Source organism: Polypterus senegalus, chromosome 1 (genome assembly GCF_016835505.1).
Source record: "Polypterus senegalus isolate Bchr_013 chromosome 1, ASM1683550v1, whole genome shotgun sequence".
Classification (NCBI taxonomy): Eukaryota; Metazoa; Chordata; class Cladistia; order Polypteriformes; family Polypteridae; genus Polypterus; species Polypterus senegalus.
The window spans coordinates 153,656,294-153,673,419 of NC_053154.1; the positions used below are offsets into that span (position 1 = coordinate 153,656,294).

Genomic DNA, 17,126 nt, shown 5'->3' on the forward strand with positions numbered 1-17,126 from the left:
AAAGTTCTTTGAGAATTTTTTGTTTTTGAATTGATATTTTAGGTTCCTTATTTTCACTAAACATGAAATTAGAAATTATAATGGGAACACTCACTGCCACAGCATATTGAAAGTAAACAACAATGAACTGCAAAGGAACTGTGGGAATCCCTCAGACTTTATTGGGCTTAACGGTAATTAACATGTGGCCCCTCTTGGGGAACCACCCAGAAAACACAAGGAAATTAAGAGAACTTACATGAACACACCAAAACTAAATGGTTAATAATCATAACATAAATTATAGCATCAAAAATGGACATAAATGGACATAGAGCAAGGGTTCAGGTACCAGCCAGGGAGGAAACCCAAACCAGAATCTGATGTGAGGAGTCAAAGATATAGTCAAGAAAAAAGCAACAGTCAAAACCAGTAAATCAGTTCTAATTTGTGTTAAAGCTAAAACTCTAAACCAAAGTTAAGTCAGAAAACAGGGCATAATATTTGTAATCCAGAGATTCTCTTGAAAGCACAAGCACAGAAAAGGGTTTTAGATGTATCTGTTGTCACGTACAAAGAAACTAGTGGTTTAAATGGCATTGCCATAGTCACATGTCACTATTCCTGGAGGGCATAGCTTAGCAACCAAGACCCCAAAATTGCAGCACTCATAGGAAAAACAAATGGTGTTTTGGGAATTTCAAAACATAGCACTAAAATAAAAAACAAAATTCCAAAGAGATATTCATTACCATTAGATACCCTATATCTCAGAACTAAAAAATAGTACAGAATAAAGAAAAATCAGACAAAAGAAATTAAAGAAACAAAAGATAACCTAGCAGTTTTGAAGACCCTAAGTGAATTGCTGGGACACTCAGTTTGTTCTCTTTTCTGTAGGTCCACATTCCTCTCTTCTTAAAAAAAAAAAAACTTACTTTATTAGGGAGGTGTACAGCAATATATAAAAAATGTAAAATATTGATTAACTTTTCTCCTGAAATTCACAAGGCAGTGCCAAATAACTTAATTCAATGGGAATAAATAAAGCAGAGACCTCATACTGACCTGACAGTTACACAACTTTGGTATGCAGTTCAGCCATGTGCTAGCAATATGATTTTAATTCCATTCCAAAATTTTTATATTTTATTGAAGAGAAGTAAAACCACATACTATATGTAGTTGTTTATTGGGCACCTTGCTGATACATTATGGTTAGGAGGGATCCTGTAACTGATTAAGTTATTTCTGTAATATCGGATTCATATAACCACTATTTATGTTTGTACATTATTATTCCTGTGAATTTTAAAGCAACGCCTACTGCGTTTGAATTTCTGTGAGAATGTGTTCCACACTAAAAAGACAATTCTCTAAATTGAGCTTTTTAAGGTGCGTGTGTGTATGGGGATGTTTAAGTATGTTTCCATGTGTCGCATAAGAGGCCCATATCTGTTGCTAACAAGTGTTAGCATGAACTCTTCTCTCTCTCCAAGTCTGAAATGGATGAGTGCAATGGCATCTCTGCATTTAGAGCAGGTGGGGCATTACCCCCATCCCCCAGCAGATGGCACTCTTGTACAAAAACAAAATAATCAAGAAAGTCCCCTCAATAATTGAATGTACTGTTAAAATGTTTATAGCAAGCTCAACGTAGTCGTCATAAGAAAATTTTCCCAATTTTCTATTATATACGTAATTCAGTTTCTTAGCTAGAAAAATATTTCTTTTGGAGTATGTGAATTTTACTTTCTTCCTGGTGCCTTTATTCTATTTCTGGTTTGGCCTTACAGGCCCTGTGACTCTGTGATGTTCCTGGCATACCTAGGCTCAAGTGAACGCATGTGTGGGGTCTCATGTTTAGAGTTATTTTAAGTGACCTATCAAATGATGTTGTGAAGTAATTTAAAGGGTTCATGAAATTGTACACCTCTCTATGTTGGAGTAGTTGTCTTCATTACTAAAAATCATGTTGATTTACTTATACACAATATGATTTGGCATTTTTCATACTGAACAAATGTTGCAAATTTATGAATATTCATTTGTATTACTGCTTTCAATGCTGAGAACTTGATGGTGATGTTGGGATATGTTTTAATTCTTTATTTTGGTGATCATTCTGTACAACAACATAATATACTAATTGATCTTCATTTTGTGTTTTTGACAGCAATATTCAGCTGACATTTTATCTTTACTGGTGCAGGTAATTTAGTACATTTTGAGGTGCAGTTTCTCTCTCATGAGGTTTAATGGAGGTCAACTGTTGCCTCAGCTATCCTATCAATCTTCAACCGCTCTCACCATACCTGTGATATTTTTTCTACCATATCCTCTGAGTGCACATTCATGCCGCTGTCACTCACTTAGAGGCAATTTCAAAAGATTTAAACTCAGTTTCCACATGTCCGAGAGCCCATCCAAGCCAGGATTTTTCCAAAGATTGCTGGCAGCCACATTCCCAGGTTAATGGATTTAGGCAGAGGAGCAGACCTTGTAAGTTCGGCTCTTTGAGTGCTTCATCACCCTTTTTATCTCCTACTTACTCACTCACACACACTCTGCACAGTTTCTTCAAGTGATTCAGTCCCTTCTGAGAGCCTCTGTCTCATAGTCCTAGGTCTGGGTGACCCCACCAGAATTTTCATTCCAAACACACCACTCAATGAATGGATAAGAAAGTGAAAGAATGCAATGTGTCACTGTCTTTTGCTGTATAGTGTAAAGGAGTGGTCAAAATGTCAAATTCTATTTATCTCTTTGTATGCTTGATTTATGTAATGCACTTGAAAGGCCACATCTGGAATCCGACAAGTACTTTTTGTGACTCTATGCTTAACCTTTAAGTCTGGTAAAATCATTAAATGAATCATCAGATGCAGTGTAAAACTGAATGACTCTCCTGCATTGCTGGCCATGTCGCTGCAATTTTGTGTAAGGTAAAGCCAATTTTTTTTACATTTTAATTTTCATAACGCTTGTCTGGATAGTATGCATGAGAGCATTGGTTGTTTGTAGAGCACTACTGTGCGGACATATTGTTAGCTTCAATAAGAAAATGTAATTATTTTGCTGTGTACTTATGCCTTTTTAAAACCATACCTACTATCAGTCATCTTCACTGCCATTCACAACTGCAAAACTGTCTCACTTTGCATCAGATAATTGTGAATCCCTCCGGTATCATCATCATCTGTTGAAATACAATTCAGATTTATATATTTCATGCACTGCCAGCCTGCATGCCCAACATACCTGGAAAGGGGTCTCTCTTTGAACTGACTTCCTCAAGGTTTCGTTCATTTTTTTCCCCACATGGGTTTTGGCAAGGTGCTCCAGTTGTCTTAAGACGTGCAGGTTGGATGAACTGGCATTGATAAATTGGCACTAGTGTGTATGTGCTGGGTGTATTTGTTCATCTTGAGATGGACTGGCACCGTGTCCAGACATTATTCCTGCCTTCTTTATGATGCTTACTGGAATAGGTTCCAGCTGCCCTGCAAACCTGCCCTGGATATACGGGTTAGGAAAACTGATGCATGGATGGATTATTTTGTATTTAAAGATAATCTTACACAGATACCACTGCAGGAAGTTTGTATTTTTTGTATTAATGTACAAAAATATTTACACTGGGCTGGCACCCTGCCCGGGGTTTGTTTCCTGCCTTGTGCCCTTTGTTGGCTGGGATTGGCTCCAGCAGACCTCCGTGACCCTGTAGTTAGGATATAGCGGGTTGGATAATGGATGGATGGATGGAAATATTTACATTTCAGTTTTATTTTTTGTAAGGTAAAAAACAATAATTATAATAACAATAATTAAGGTAAAAATTAATAATTACAATTTTTAAATTTGAAAAGATATTGAAGCCAGCCCATGATGAAGATGAATAAAGGTGTTCTTTTTCAAAAAGCTTCTCAATTCCAGTGTGCCCTTCCAGAAGGGCAGATACCACAGTTCCCCTAGCCTTCTGGTCCATCCCACAACACAAAAGCTGAGGTGTTCCAGTCCATCACTATAACAGCACATTTCTAAATGAAAACCAGATGAAAGTTCTCTTGCACTTTATTCCTCTTGACTGGTTTCATGATGGTCACCAGAGCGGCAAATCCAGTAAACAAAAACAGAAAGCTCCCCACCCCAGGCGTGCAGATTTTATTGTGATAGCATCACAGAACAAGATTAAAAAGTTCTGTTGTGGCCAAATCTCAAAATAAATAATGATCCCCTTTTTTGTGTTCCCAGTATAAGCATGGTATGCTAACCCAGGGGGCAACACCTGGGAGGAAGTTCAGGGCGAATTTCAACCAGCATCTCCTGTGGACTCCATGCTTTACCACTCTTCTCTCAGTCACTGACTTTGTTTGTTTGAGTTTGCATCCTCTTGGCTACAGCTGGCTTTATTTACACTGCATTAAAACATGTGGCCTAGAAAAGGCGGTACAAATAGACTATAGCGTGAAAATGCCAAAAGCTTCCACAGCAGGTAGCAGGGCAACCCGACCTCCTAAATTATTGCTTTTCCTGATTTGGATATAACTGTCTTTTTGACTTCTGGCTTTAATAAATTGCACTGCCTTTTGAGTAGTTGGAAATTCACCAAACTATGTGTGGAGATGCAGATCAAGGGAAAATATCAATTATGCGATGGTCTGCTGTTTCATTTCCATACATGTGCTAACTGTAATCTGTACACGTGACAGTACCACTACTACAACTACTTCTACATACAGGATTGGAAAAAGAACTTTAGACGTCTGACAAACAAGAGGAGACCATTCAGTCCATCAGGCTTGCTTGGTTAGCTTATACACTACATAAGTTATTCAAATATCTCATTTAGATTCTTTTTAAAAGCAATCAAAGTTTCTATTTTAACTACATGGCTTAGCAATTTTCCAGGTGCAATTTTCCAGGTGCTTCCTGGCCACCATCTTAAGTGCATTACTCCTTAATTTCTGCCAACATCCTCAAGTGCAAGATTCACTATTTAACTGGAAGAAAGTTTATAAAAAGTATTTATATAATAAAAATATATGTAGTATAAATCCTTACTAAGAAAATAGATAACAACATGCCACTCCAGCCCAAAAGATGAACAAATGTGAATTTATTCTAACTTTGCTATGGAAAACTAACATGAATTAAACTGGAAGCCTGTCAGTAATGCCCTGGAAAACATAACACAGTGCCAACATGTTTAACGTTTCTATGCAAGTAAAAGGAACATAAATTCTAAATACAAGATTAATTACATTTATATTGCGCTTTTTGAACCTACTCAAGGAACTTTACGCAGACAATGGAGAACCACTTCAGCCGCCACCCATGTACAGCATCCACTTGGATGATGCAATGGCAGCAATTCTTCTATCAATATATCACCACACTTTAGTTATTAGGTGGTGAAGGGGCAAGAGAGATAGTCATACAATAAAGGGTAGAGGATGATTAGGAGGTCAGAATGGACAAGGCCATGGTGGGTAGTTTAGCCAGAGCATTGGATCAACACTTAGGCTACAGGGTAAGCACTTCCTGATGGCCTCACCAACACCTCTTCCAGCAGCAACACAGGCTTTTTCTAGATGGTCTCCCATCCACATTACTGGCTGGGCTCAATCAGGCTTAGCTTCAGGTGGATTACCTGTTCTGAAGTGCAGGTGGTACAGCTGTTGGCTCAGATGCTCAGATGAGAGATACTGACAAGCAAGAAGCTAAAAGATATCAAGTTTGATGTTAATGCAACAGGGTAATTTTTCTAGCGCACACAAAGAAGCAATTGAAATGACTAGAAAATGTTAGGTTAAATTATAGAAACTGTTGAATATAAATGAAGGATGGTTAAGAACAAAGTCTGTAATTAGATGTTTAAAAAATACTGTATTTGGAAGAATTTGTGCAATTCTGGTCACTACACTTCAGTAGGTGTAAGGTGTAACACTAGAGGTCACTGTCGCTAATCTAACCCAACAGACAGACAATGACAACACGAGATAAAAGAACCAAGAACACTTTTTAATCAGTTTCTTTTCATCACAGTGCTCTCTACCACCACAGTGACAAGTAATAAACAATTACACTATTCTTTTTTCCTTTCTCTTTCTCCTCCACACCTCCCAGTAAACCTTTTCCATCTCCACCCGACTCTGGTTCACTTGCTGGGTTCTCTGTAGTCCTTTAAATAGTGTCCGACCTGGAAGTACTTCTGTCCTTCCAATCACGTGACTCGTCAGCACCTCCGGGTCGGATAGAGAACTTAAGTTTTCCTTCAGCCCAGAAGTACTTCTGGGCTTCCGTTCCCATGGCCATCTAGCACTTCCAGGCTATGTAGAAAGGAGTCCCAAGGTCCTCCTGCAGTGTTTCCTGGCGGCACCCATGGTACCCAGCAGGGCTTTGAAGCCAAACTCCAGATCCCAGGGTGCCCTGCAGGAATTTGGGGCACCACTATGCTGCAGAGAAATTGCCATCTAGCGTCCTAGGGGAAGCAGTGTCCCAAAGTAGCTGCCTTCCCCCATTCTTCCACTATTTGGGTGCCCCGGCCCAAAACATGGTATAAACATTCATGAAATGCAGGAAACCGAAAATGAATAGGGCATCACCAGGTTGGCATTTAGGTCTTTTCATTACTTTAAAGGTGATTTTCCTGCTACAAATCTTTATTCCAAACAAACAGAGTTGATATTTTTACTAACCACTTTCACCTGATCAAAAAATGAAGTGACAGTGCCAAGATGACAAAGCTTTTAAACATGGCAAATAAAAAAAAAACAGTAATGGTGTTGTGATGTGAGTGCACTTTAAATAGTGAAGGGGTGTGAAGCCTCTAAAAGACCCCTAAATGAGACCAGTTCCTTCCCTAGCCTGCCTATAACAGGCCTCATCAGATGTAGCCTAAGCTGAAAATCCACTGGTAGGCTTTGGCCTATAAAGGCCCAAAAAAAAGGACTTGGTTTTGAGAGTTCAAAATATGCCTCTCAGTGTCACAAGAATGCTACACAAGGATGAGGAACCATATGTATCTCTGGCTTGACAGACATGTCCAATCTAAAAGCTTTATAAATGAAGGCATTTATTTGAAATGAGCAAAGGAAGAACAAAAAATAGCACAAAGGCAAAAAGCACTTACGTAACAAGTCAAAGCACAGCATCAAATATTAATCTACAACCCAGAAGTCTAAAGCTAAAGACAAAAGCAAATAAATGCAAAAAAGATAAAAACACTACTTACTATTACTACTACTAATAAAAATAAAATATTTTATTTATATAGCACCTTTCCAATGCCAAAGGTCAGTCATTTTCCAATACACTATATCCTAACACAGGGTCATGGGGGTCTGCTGGAGCCAATCCCAGCCAACACAGGGTGCAAGGCAGGAACAAATCCCGGGCAGGGTGCCAGCCCACTGCAGAATGCTAAAAATGCTTCTCAAATATTCAAATGAATACATTAGAAAATAAATGAAGATGAAATTAATAACACATGATACAAACTAATATCAGACAATAAACAACAATAATAAATGTAACTGCATTTGTTGAGGCTTTCCAAATATTTCAAAATGCAGCCACCAGAACAGTGGAAGCAATTAGTATGACTCTTTTACGAAAAAAGTCCAAGTGTCCCCATTTTAAAAAAATTTGTGAAATTCAAAACAAACAATTCACACAAAAGTAAAGAAGAAAGTTCAAAATGTGCACAAAAAAAGAATCGCTGGCTTGTCTATGATGTTTTGATTAAGGCTTAGGTATATTGCTTATATTTCTTAAAGTTTCTACATGTTATTACATAGACTTAATGTAACATAATGGTCTGAACACTATATGCTTTTATAACTTTCTGTCCAGCAGTTCATGCTTCTATCTAGTTGTCTAGCTCCCTATCTGAATTTTAAGAGCATTCCATTATATACATACTATTCAACTTAAGAAAAAACATAACCGAAGTTACCATTAACATTTACTTAATAAATTTGGCTCTTAAAATAAAAAAAATACATGAATGTCAAAAGTCTGAATTAAATTAAGAAACAATAAACAGGAAAAAAAGAAGAAAGCCATGAACAAAAAATATCATTTTTGTATACCTAATGTAGATGTTAAAACCCCCTATGCTGATAAGGAACAAAGGATCATATAAAAGCAGATTTCAGTATCAGTTTTAGAGCCAAATTCTATTCAACAGCTATTCATTTGATGTTCAGTTCAGATTTTACAAATCCAGCTAGACCACTGTCTTGACCTGAGCTGCACACCACTGTAAGGTAAATACCCCTGGATGGAGTGCCCTCATTTAGAGATGTTTTTGCCTGACATATTAAGATTGCAGTTTGCAATGAATCAGATAGTTCTAGTGCTGTACTATTGATCAGCTTTATGTTAAGCATGGCTAAATGAAGTTCATTACACAAAGATCCATTGCCAGAGTTTATTTCAATATAAAGAAGATTTGGTACATTATGGCAGGATGGCATACTTCATAATTAAAAGAGCTGATGTGCTCCCAAACACAACTTAGTGATAGCTCAATCCTCTGGTAGAAAACGTTCATATACTTTCATATTCCAATTATATTAAGATTATTCCTCTTCAATCACTTGCTATCAATGGGGCGTTTAACACAGAGAAGTTTGTTACAATAGTATTTCAGCATAGTGGAAATCCAATCCTTACTCAGGAAACAGCAAATCTGACAAAGAGACAGAAAACTGTGTCAGAAAAGCAGAGCGGCACAGCAGGGAAAGAAAGGTTGAGCACAGATGAGCATTGACAGTGACCCAGAGAGTCTCCAGAGGAAATACAAACTGATGCTCTTGGAGTTTTTTGATCTAGCAAAATATGTGGAATAATACTATAAGATGAATGGAAAAGTAATTACCAGAAAAGGGCAGGCTTCAGTATATACCTGGGGTAACCCACAAATGATTTTCCATCATTCTCCATAGGAAAATAGCAATCCACTTGAATGTCCAGGAAAAAAAATGCAAAAACATTAAGTTAGTATGGCTCCTGCATAACTAAAATAATCCAATAGTCAGAGTAAGCATTAGTGCAGTTTCAATACAATGTGCAACAATTTTAGTTGAACCAAAATCCAAATAAATGGAAAACTAGTAAATTATACTCTTGAAAAAACAAAACATAGTGAAACAGAATGAGAACTGGTGAAAAAAACTGTAAATGCATTTTATGCAGAAAGGAGCAGCAGTAACTGCTATGAAAAGCACTCTCCAAACATCAATGAACCACTGAAAGGACCGACTCCCCAGACTCAGGAATTAAAGGCTCAAGGCGGTCCATTAGCCATGTCATCAGGGTGGCCCCGCCTCTTGGGTTTCAATCCACAAAACACAAGGAATATACTCAAACCAAAATGCATAATACATTATTTAACAATATTTAAATAATGCAAAAATAATCAAAATTAAATCAAAACATGAAACACTTGACAATTAATAATTCAGAAACGCCAAAAAAAATCAAACAAACAAAAAATAAACTTAAGTCAAGGCAAAGACCCTGGCTGAACCCATAAAATATGGTTCAAGAAACTGGAAATAATTCAAATGACTTTTTGAATGTTTTTGATCATTTTGGAAAAGGGAACTTTTAGGGTGATTTTTGATTTAAAAATTGTGTTCAAAGTAATATGTTTCTCACATTCCAGGATTATAATAGGAGCATCCAAATGAGATCATAATCGGTTAAGTCTTTTGCCATCTGCTTTGTGATCCTGAACACTTTTCTCCTCCCTTCCTTCCCCATTCTGCAGATCACTTGTGAACTTGTGTTGCTTAACTTTTTGCACCTTAAAACGACTTTTCTAGCATTTTGCTTTGCTTTCTTATAAATTGCCCTGACACCTTCATGCCTTTTATTTTATTCACTCTTTATAGAATCTTCTTTTCCTCAATTTCCATCTTTACCTGAGGATTTCAAAGACAGATGTTTTGAGGTATGGTAGTTATACTCACTAATCACTGCCTCTGTAGGTGTTAGGATGATCCATATTGATTAGCACATGCAAGTAAGAATTTCAAGGGGAGTATGTCCAGTTCAGTGGCCTTAGAGTTGTGTCACTGCTTTTTGCAGACTACATGGTCGTGTTGGCCTTATTGGGCTGCGAACTCGAGCAAACATTGGGACGGTTTGTGACCGTGAGAAGTGGCAGGAATGAGGATCAGCACCTACATATCTGAGTAGATGGTTATTAGTCAGAAAAAAGGCAGACTGTTCTCTCAGAGTGTGAGGTGAGTGAAGGAGTTTAAGTAACCCGCAGTCTTCTTCATGAGTGAGGAGAAAAGGGATGGTGAGATTGACAGATGGATCAGGTCATCAGGTGCAGTAATGCGGTTGCTTTACCAATCCATTGTAGAGAAAAAAGAGTTGAACCAGAATGTAACACTCTCGATTTACTAGTCGATCTACATCAGTACCCTCACCTATGGCTATGAGCTATGGTCAAGAACGAGAATGCAGGTATAAGCAGCCAAAATGAGCTTTCTCCACAGGGAGGCAGAGCTCTCCCTTAGTCTTTCAGTGAGAAACACAGGCATCCAGGGGAGTAGAGTAGAGCTGCTGACCCTCTTCATTGAGAGGAGCAAATTGAGGAGGTTCAGGCATCTGGTACAGATACCTTCCGGACGCCTCTCGACGGTGGTTTTACAGGCAAGACCAGGTAGGTGACCTACAAGAAGACTCTGCGCTTGGTGTGGGGATTATATCTCACTAATGGCCTCTGAACACATTGGGATCCCACAGCATGAACTGGCAAGTGTGGATAAGGTAAGAGATCTACGGACCTCACTGCTAAGACTGTTGCCCCCATTACCCAGTTTGGATAAGTGGTTGAAAACAAACAAACAAAATATACAAAAGTAAGAATTTCACTTTACTTTGTACACATAAAAAATAACACTCCTATAAACCTATAAAGCCACTGAAAATTCATAGTTAGAATGTGTGCCTCATTATGATACTTTCTCTAATATTATCTACGGAGAAAGTAAAAATGTACTTGATCCAACAGAATTCTGTTAATTTAAATAATAAATAATAAATGATATCATACTTCAAATTTAGAGTGAAGCCTTTAAGCACAGTTCTTTTAGATGCAACTGTTCCAAAACACAGCAATAACAAAACAAAGTTCAACTGACCCATCTATTATGATGATTTCTATAAATAGGAATATTTTTCTTCTCGTGAACATGGTTCAGTTTGTATAACCCAAGCCCCCATTCTAAATTATGTCCCCCAGATTATTCTATAGCTTTTTGCAAAACTGCCCAGAATCGAAAGATGTCCACGTCTGCTTAAAGGTAAAGTCAAACTCCCTAACTTGTGCAAGTTTAGAGCGTATTCTCATGGAGGGATTATTTCATTTACATAAAGAAGCAAAATATGTCTTGAGGCAGATTACATTCCCATTCTCTGAAGCACACTGTCCGTTCCAGTGACTTTGGTCATTAGTAATCCTACTCAAAGCATCATTCTAAGATTTTGTGGGTTACTTTGGTAGCTTATGACATTTTTTTACCCTGCCAAGCTTCAGAATATGAATGTCTAATCTTAGATGTTTATAATGTTGTATTTTTAGGGCTGCTGTGGCCATCTTCTGTTGCATTAAGGAACCCCATGTGCTGCTACATCTTCAGCTGGTAATAAATCATTCATTCCTTCTTACCTCAGTTTCCTTGTGAGAGTGACAGTGGCACAAGAGTAAGCGACAATCTTCAGGCTCCTTTTAGTGAGTTTCTCACTGATCCCAAGCCCATTGAACTAAAACACTGTCCTGCATGACTGATTATATTCCCAGAAGGTTATGACATGCATGTCTACCACCTAGAGGTGAACACCCACTACATACCCAAAGAGCTCTTATTTATTAAATGGAAAAGAGACATTGTATTTAATCCCCAATAAACTTTTAAGCTTCTCACACTGTCATGGGTGTGAACTTCATTTTGTATCCACTGATACTCAACAAGATCCACTAATTACATCAATGTTTCTTTCATATCCCCAGTGCAAAACTTAGAAATGTTTAAGAACTGCCAGCTAGACTAGTGCTACACTTAAGTAAACCCTGTGCCCTCTGGCTCCAACACGTTTGTGCTCTTGATCTTTACTGAGCTAATGGATCATCACACTCCTAACTGGTGAAAGCCCAATGGTGTACATAATGAGGCCACAACCCTACAGGTGTCCTCCTGCTACCTTTCAACACCCCAATCTGTCCTCTAATTCTCTGTCTCACCAGGCCTATTTCATGAACACTGGAGTTTCGGTCAAACTCAAGTTAACCTGCTTCTACAAGCACAACAGGCTCAACCTGACTTTTTAACACTGCTTGAATATTTCCGTTGTCGAGGTTTGAAAAACAAATTGGCTGCCTATTATTAAACTTTTGGACAGGAGTCAAGAAGCTCCTTGCCACGTGAAGTTTACACCCTGAATGTGAGCCTCAGATTCTCATAATTCTTAACCCCAAGTCAATTCAAAACAAGTCTGTAAATGTGTCCTAGCGGCAGTCATGTCCATCAGAAGCCAGTGGCCCGCTGTGCTGGGTGATTGCACGGTGCAAGCCTGGCATTTGGGCTCAAGTCCAAAATAAACATGCAGACCTGAACACTTTTAAAATGTTGACCGCACATCTCTGGGGAGCAGTTATTTTTCACTGGGAGGTGAGAGATTCCTTGAAGAACACAAAAATTTGGAATATTTCTTTTGGTGATTTATGGCAAAAGTGGTCTCGAGAGATTTGACTTTCACCTCTTAAAAACTGCAAGAAACAGGCAAAAGCTCTCCTGTGTGCGTGCAACTTAAACTGTGGCAAGCTGCCGTATTATTACATCATTTCCACATGAACTTTAACTGATACCACCTTTTTATTCCGAGGAGAGGGAGCAATACTTAAATTACATGTTCAAGGAGGCCCAGGGGGACTGTCCATTTACACAGTATTAAACTTCATGTTGCTCTTATTTTCTGGCAGATCTTTTTGGTTTGCTCTTCTCTTTGGGCTGCACATAGTAGTCTTATTGTGCAGCTATGTAGTGCGCTGTTGCAAAGTTTTGTTGTGTCATTTATCTGCACAATTATTTCGCAAATGCAGCTTCCTTCGAGTAAAAAGAGTTTAAAATTACACAGAGCAGACTGTCAATGGTATGCCCTGTGTGGGGGCAGATTGAAACTCATTTCTTCTGAATTCCATTTCATACTGTTTTAGTCTTTTGCAAGCTGATTAACAGCAATGTTTACGCAGTTGCAAATTAACTGCACTACAGTATATGTTCTCATCCTCCACGTCAGGCTGCTTGATAACTCTTTGATTAGCCATTGCTGTGCCAAACTGTGGATAGCTAATAAAATGCGGATGATCAGTATTCAGCAGCATATGGTGGTTTTGTGTAACTCACTACAATGTGTACTCTAATATAACACCACAGAGCGTTTAAATGTCACTGTTTACTTTGGTTGCTTTAAGTCCAACACTCAAAGCCAAATCATTGCAGATTGCAATCGTAGCACATGATATAAAATAATTAACTGTAGTAATAAACACTAGCAGTTTGTATTGCTCCAAATTGTTTTAAAAACCTTAACTTGTAGAGTTTGAGATTTAGAGACTAGCACACAGAGAAAGTATCTGAAGCTTCAATAGTCTAAATGCAGTTTTTTTTTTTTAATCAGTAGCATTTATCTCTCACCTTTTCCCTTTTTTGCATTGTGGAGTTTTGCCTCCCGGACACAGACAGACAGACTCAGAATGTCCTCAAGACACACACGTTTTATTTTCTTTTTACACAATGCAAACCCAAATATTCTCAATAACTCAGTTGTTATCTTTTTGTCTTTCTTTTCTTTTCCTCTCTTCACTTCTCTTCACCGCCTTCTCCACTCCTCACTTGCAAGCTCTGTCTTCTTCCACCCGACTCTGGCTCCCCGAGTGGAGTGAGGCAGACCCTTTTATACCTCACCCGGAAGCACTCCAGGTGTTCCTCAATTAAGTTCGAGCAGCAGGATCCCTGGCCGTCCATCACAGCATATAGAAACAGACACAACTCTACCTTACTTTTCTCTCTTCATTTTCTTGGTTTATGTATATCTGTCAGGGTTGCAGAACATCAGTAACAACTGCTAGCCAAGAATGACCTACAGAAGAGTTGCCAGTCCATTGAAAAGCACCCTAAAATGCTAACAATTGCCAGTTGAGAGAAAAGCTTGTCTTTATTTTTGTAAAGGACACTAGAGTTATTGCAAGTATGTTGTACTACACTGTCAAATAAAATGTAATTTTGCAAGAGTATACTGTTTATTTGTACTGATATGTATAATGTTGAAATTATTTTCATACATATATTTTAGTTCCCTATTTTCATATGAGAGTGTACATATTTTTTTCTCTTTTCAGAACCAGAAAAATACCAAGAAGGCAAAAGGTAAATAAAATGGCCTCATTATTTATAAAAATAACTATAAAGATGAATAGCTAAAAGCGAGCGTTAAAAGTGTAAATAAACCAGGGGTGGGTGTTGATTTGTTTCAAACCTTTTTTTTTTTGTAAAACTTGAGTCATTTGTATGGAGTTATTTGATTTTAATAAAATCAATAAAATAAAAAAAGTGCAAATAAACAAGTACTGGGCCAGTCTTAACAGACTTGAACCGTTATCTGTTATGCAGTGTGGCTTGCCTACTTCCCACCATAATTGCTACGCACAACTTTATCTCATTTTCAACCATCAGCTGAGAATTTTGTTCCACTTTGTTATACCCTCAAAGATCCTCTGGCTGAAAAGTGGCTTTACACCCCATCACAGGATTATTCATGGACAATATCAGAATTACATCCAAGGTCAAGGACAACTTCCATTTATTTGAGTTCCTTCTAGCAGCCTCTGGTGTCTATCTACCTAACACATCACTCGTGACATACTCATTCAATGTCATTCTTGAAACATCCATTCCAAGGAGTTTGTTGCATGTTTTAATAAAATGTATTGGATTTTTGGTTCCAACAGAAGTGATATACAACTGGAGTGGGAGGAAAGAGGGGGGGATTATGGTATTCCTGGTGCAATGCTAGAGAAAAGATGCAAAGGTAAAAATTACGCTCTTTTTTTAATTTCATGTTTCTCTAAGAAGATTGATTCAATGTCATATCACATAAGTGCTAAATAAGTTATCTTTGAGTGACATTAAAATTACAATAAGTCTCTAGTATCTCTGTATTTAACTCAGCGGTTGCCGGTAGCTTACAGAACTGACTGCCCTAATATAATGACAAAATTCTAAGAAATAGAAATGTAATGATTATACCAACCCATTATTTCAGTCTGCAGTATCTTCGCTAATTAATGCAAAGAATGGAACATAACCATCCAAGTAATGCACTGTGTCAGTTTTTAAGCAATATAGCAGCTATGGAGATCTTTTTAAGCATGCCAGGAGCAATGGTGTAGGTAGAGCGGTGTTTTCCAACCATTCTTCTGTGGTGGCACGTTTTTGTAACCCAAAAAATCCCAAGGCACACCTCAATTCTACCAACCACAAAAGCATTAACTCTCTTAGATGTGCTAAACTGTCTGAAGAGGCAGGGCAGAGGGCAGCAAAAAAAAGCAGCTCGAAGATTGCTGTTCACAGGCGCAGCACTTGTGCAGAGTTTAATTTTCTAATATGGATGAACAATTGAGGAGAGTATTTGTGGAGTTTTCACACAAGTTTTAATGCATGTTCATTTAAGAGATTCATATTCTTTTAATTAAATTCATCTTTAGCAGTGCATTCAAAGTCATATGCTATACCAATCTGAGAATTAATACATTGTTCATTGTTCTCTTATTGCCTTCTTTTCAACTTGCCTTTTAGGAAGGCGTTCAGATTCAGGTTGTAATTGCTCAAGTAGTATTTTGTTAAAAGTTCAGGTTTAAGCTCATTGTTTATGTTTAAACTAAGCCATTAATTTTCTTTTTTAATTCCTTTGTTTTGATTCTACACTCAGTTTGTGATTCAGTGTGTACAGTAGACCCCTGCAAAGTCACGTTTCAGAGTTCGTGGCCTTAGTCATTCGCAGATTTTTCCTTAGAACCTAACTAATAATTGTTAGTGGAAACCATAAATATCCTCTTTTTTATGACTGTTTTTGTGTCAATACTGTACTGTAGTGAGAACACAAAGCAAACATACAGGAAAATGCAGCTTGGGATGGTGAAAGTAGCAAATCCGAGAGCATTATTCATTTCTCCATGCTGCTGATTGGTTGCTGCCCTGTGACGCATCTTCGACAGAAGCAGCACAGCATTCTTGCATCATAACAGTTTACCTTGTGTAGCTATCTCAAGCATTTCGCTGAGTGTTCTCGTGTTTTTCATTTTGTCTTCTTAAAGCATTAGGATACGGCCCAAACGTCCTGCACTAGCTAAGGCTTCTGGCAATGAATCTAAGCGCCAGAAGAAGTTTAACACACTCCAGGAGAAGTTTGAACTACTACCACCCGTGGAGCTGTAAATCCTCTGCTTTGCTGTGCAGTCATTATCTTCATTACTTACAGTACCTTTATCATACTGCACAGCTAATTCATCATCATCATCATCTTCTTCAATCAATAAGGTTCATTATTGGTGAGTACCCATACATTTTACTGTATTTTTATTAAATTAAATTATTACGTATTTACCCTACTTATAACAAAGAAAATGACAGTGTATACCAAAGAAATCGCCCGTGCATGAATTACAGTATATATAGGCGTAACATTTGTATCTTCTACATTTGTAACATTCTAGTACTGTGGGAGACATAGCAGTACAGTACTGTACAGTATACAAGTTTACCTTTATATTCTTTTTTTTAGGGTAATGTATTAAGCTGAGATCGAAATGAAATTAAAGTGTTTTGGGGGCATATTTAGGGTTTAAACTATAAAAATAGGTATTTATAGTTATTTTTTTGACCACAGCCAAAATTCATAATTTTTCACAATTCGCGGTCTACTCTAGGAATGTAACCCCCATGAATTTCGGGGGTCATCTGTATTTACTTCATGGTTTATGTATTAATATTATAATTACATGTTTTAATGTTTTAATAGTCATTAATTGCATACATGTATACAACTAATTAGTTATTTTTTGT

The 17,126-nt window shown here is 37.7% G+C and overlaps 1 long non-coding RNA gene across 1 annotated transcript in view; it reads right to left on the minus strand.

Annotated features, from left to right (window-relative positions):
• Positions 1 to 8,456: 8,456 nt before the first annotated feature.
• The window catches only part of LOC120533696, a 78,980-nt gene continuing 70,310 nt past the window's right edge, over positions 8,457 to 17,126 (minus strand). The window contains exons 2-3 of the long non-coding RNA XR_005634600.1: positions 8,867 to 8,948; positions 8,457 to 8,677 (exon numbers count right to left, since the gene is read on the minus strand). This is a non-coding gene — a long non-coding RNA (uncharacterized LOC120533696). The remainder of the gene's footprint in view (positions 8,678 to 8,866; positions 8,949 to 17,126) is intronic.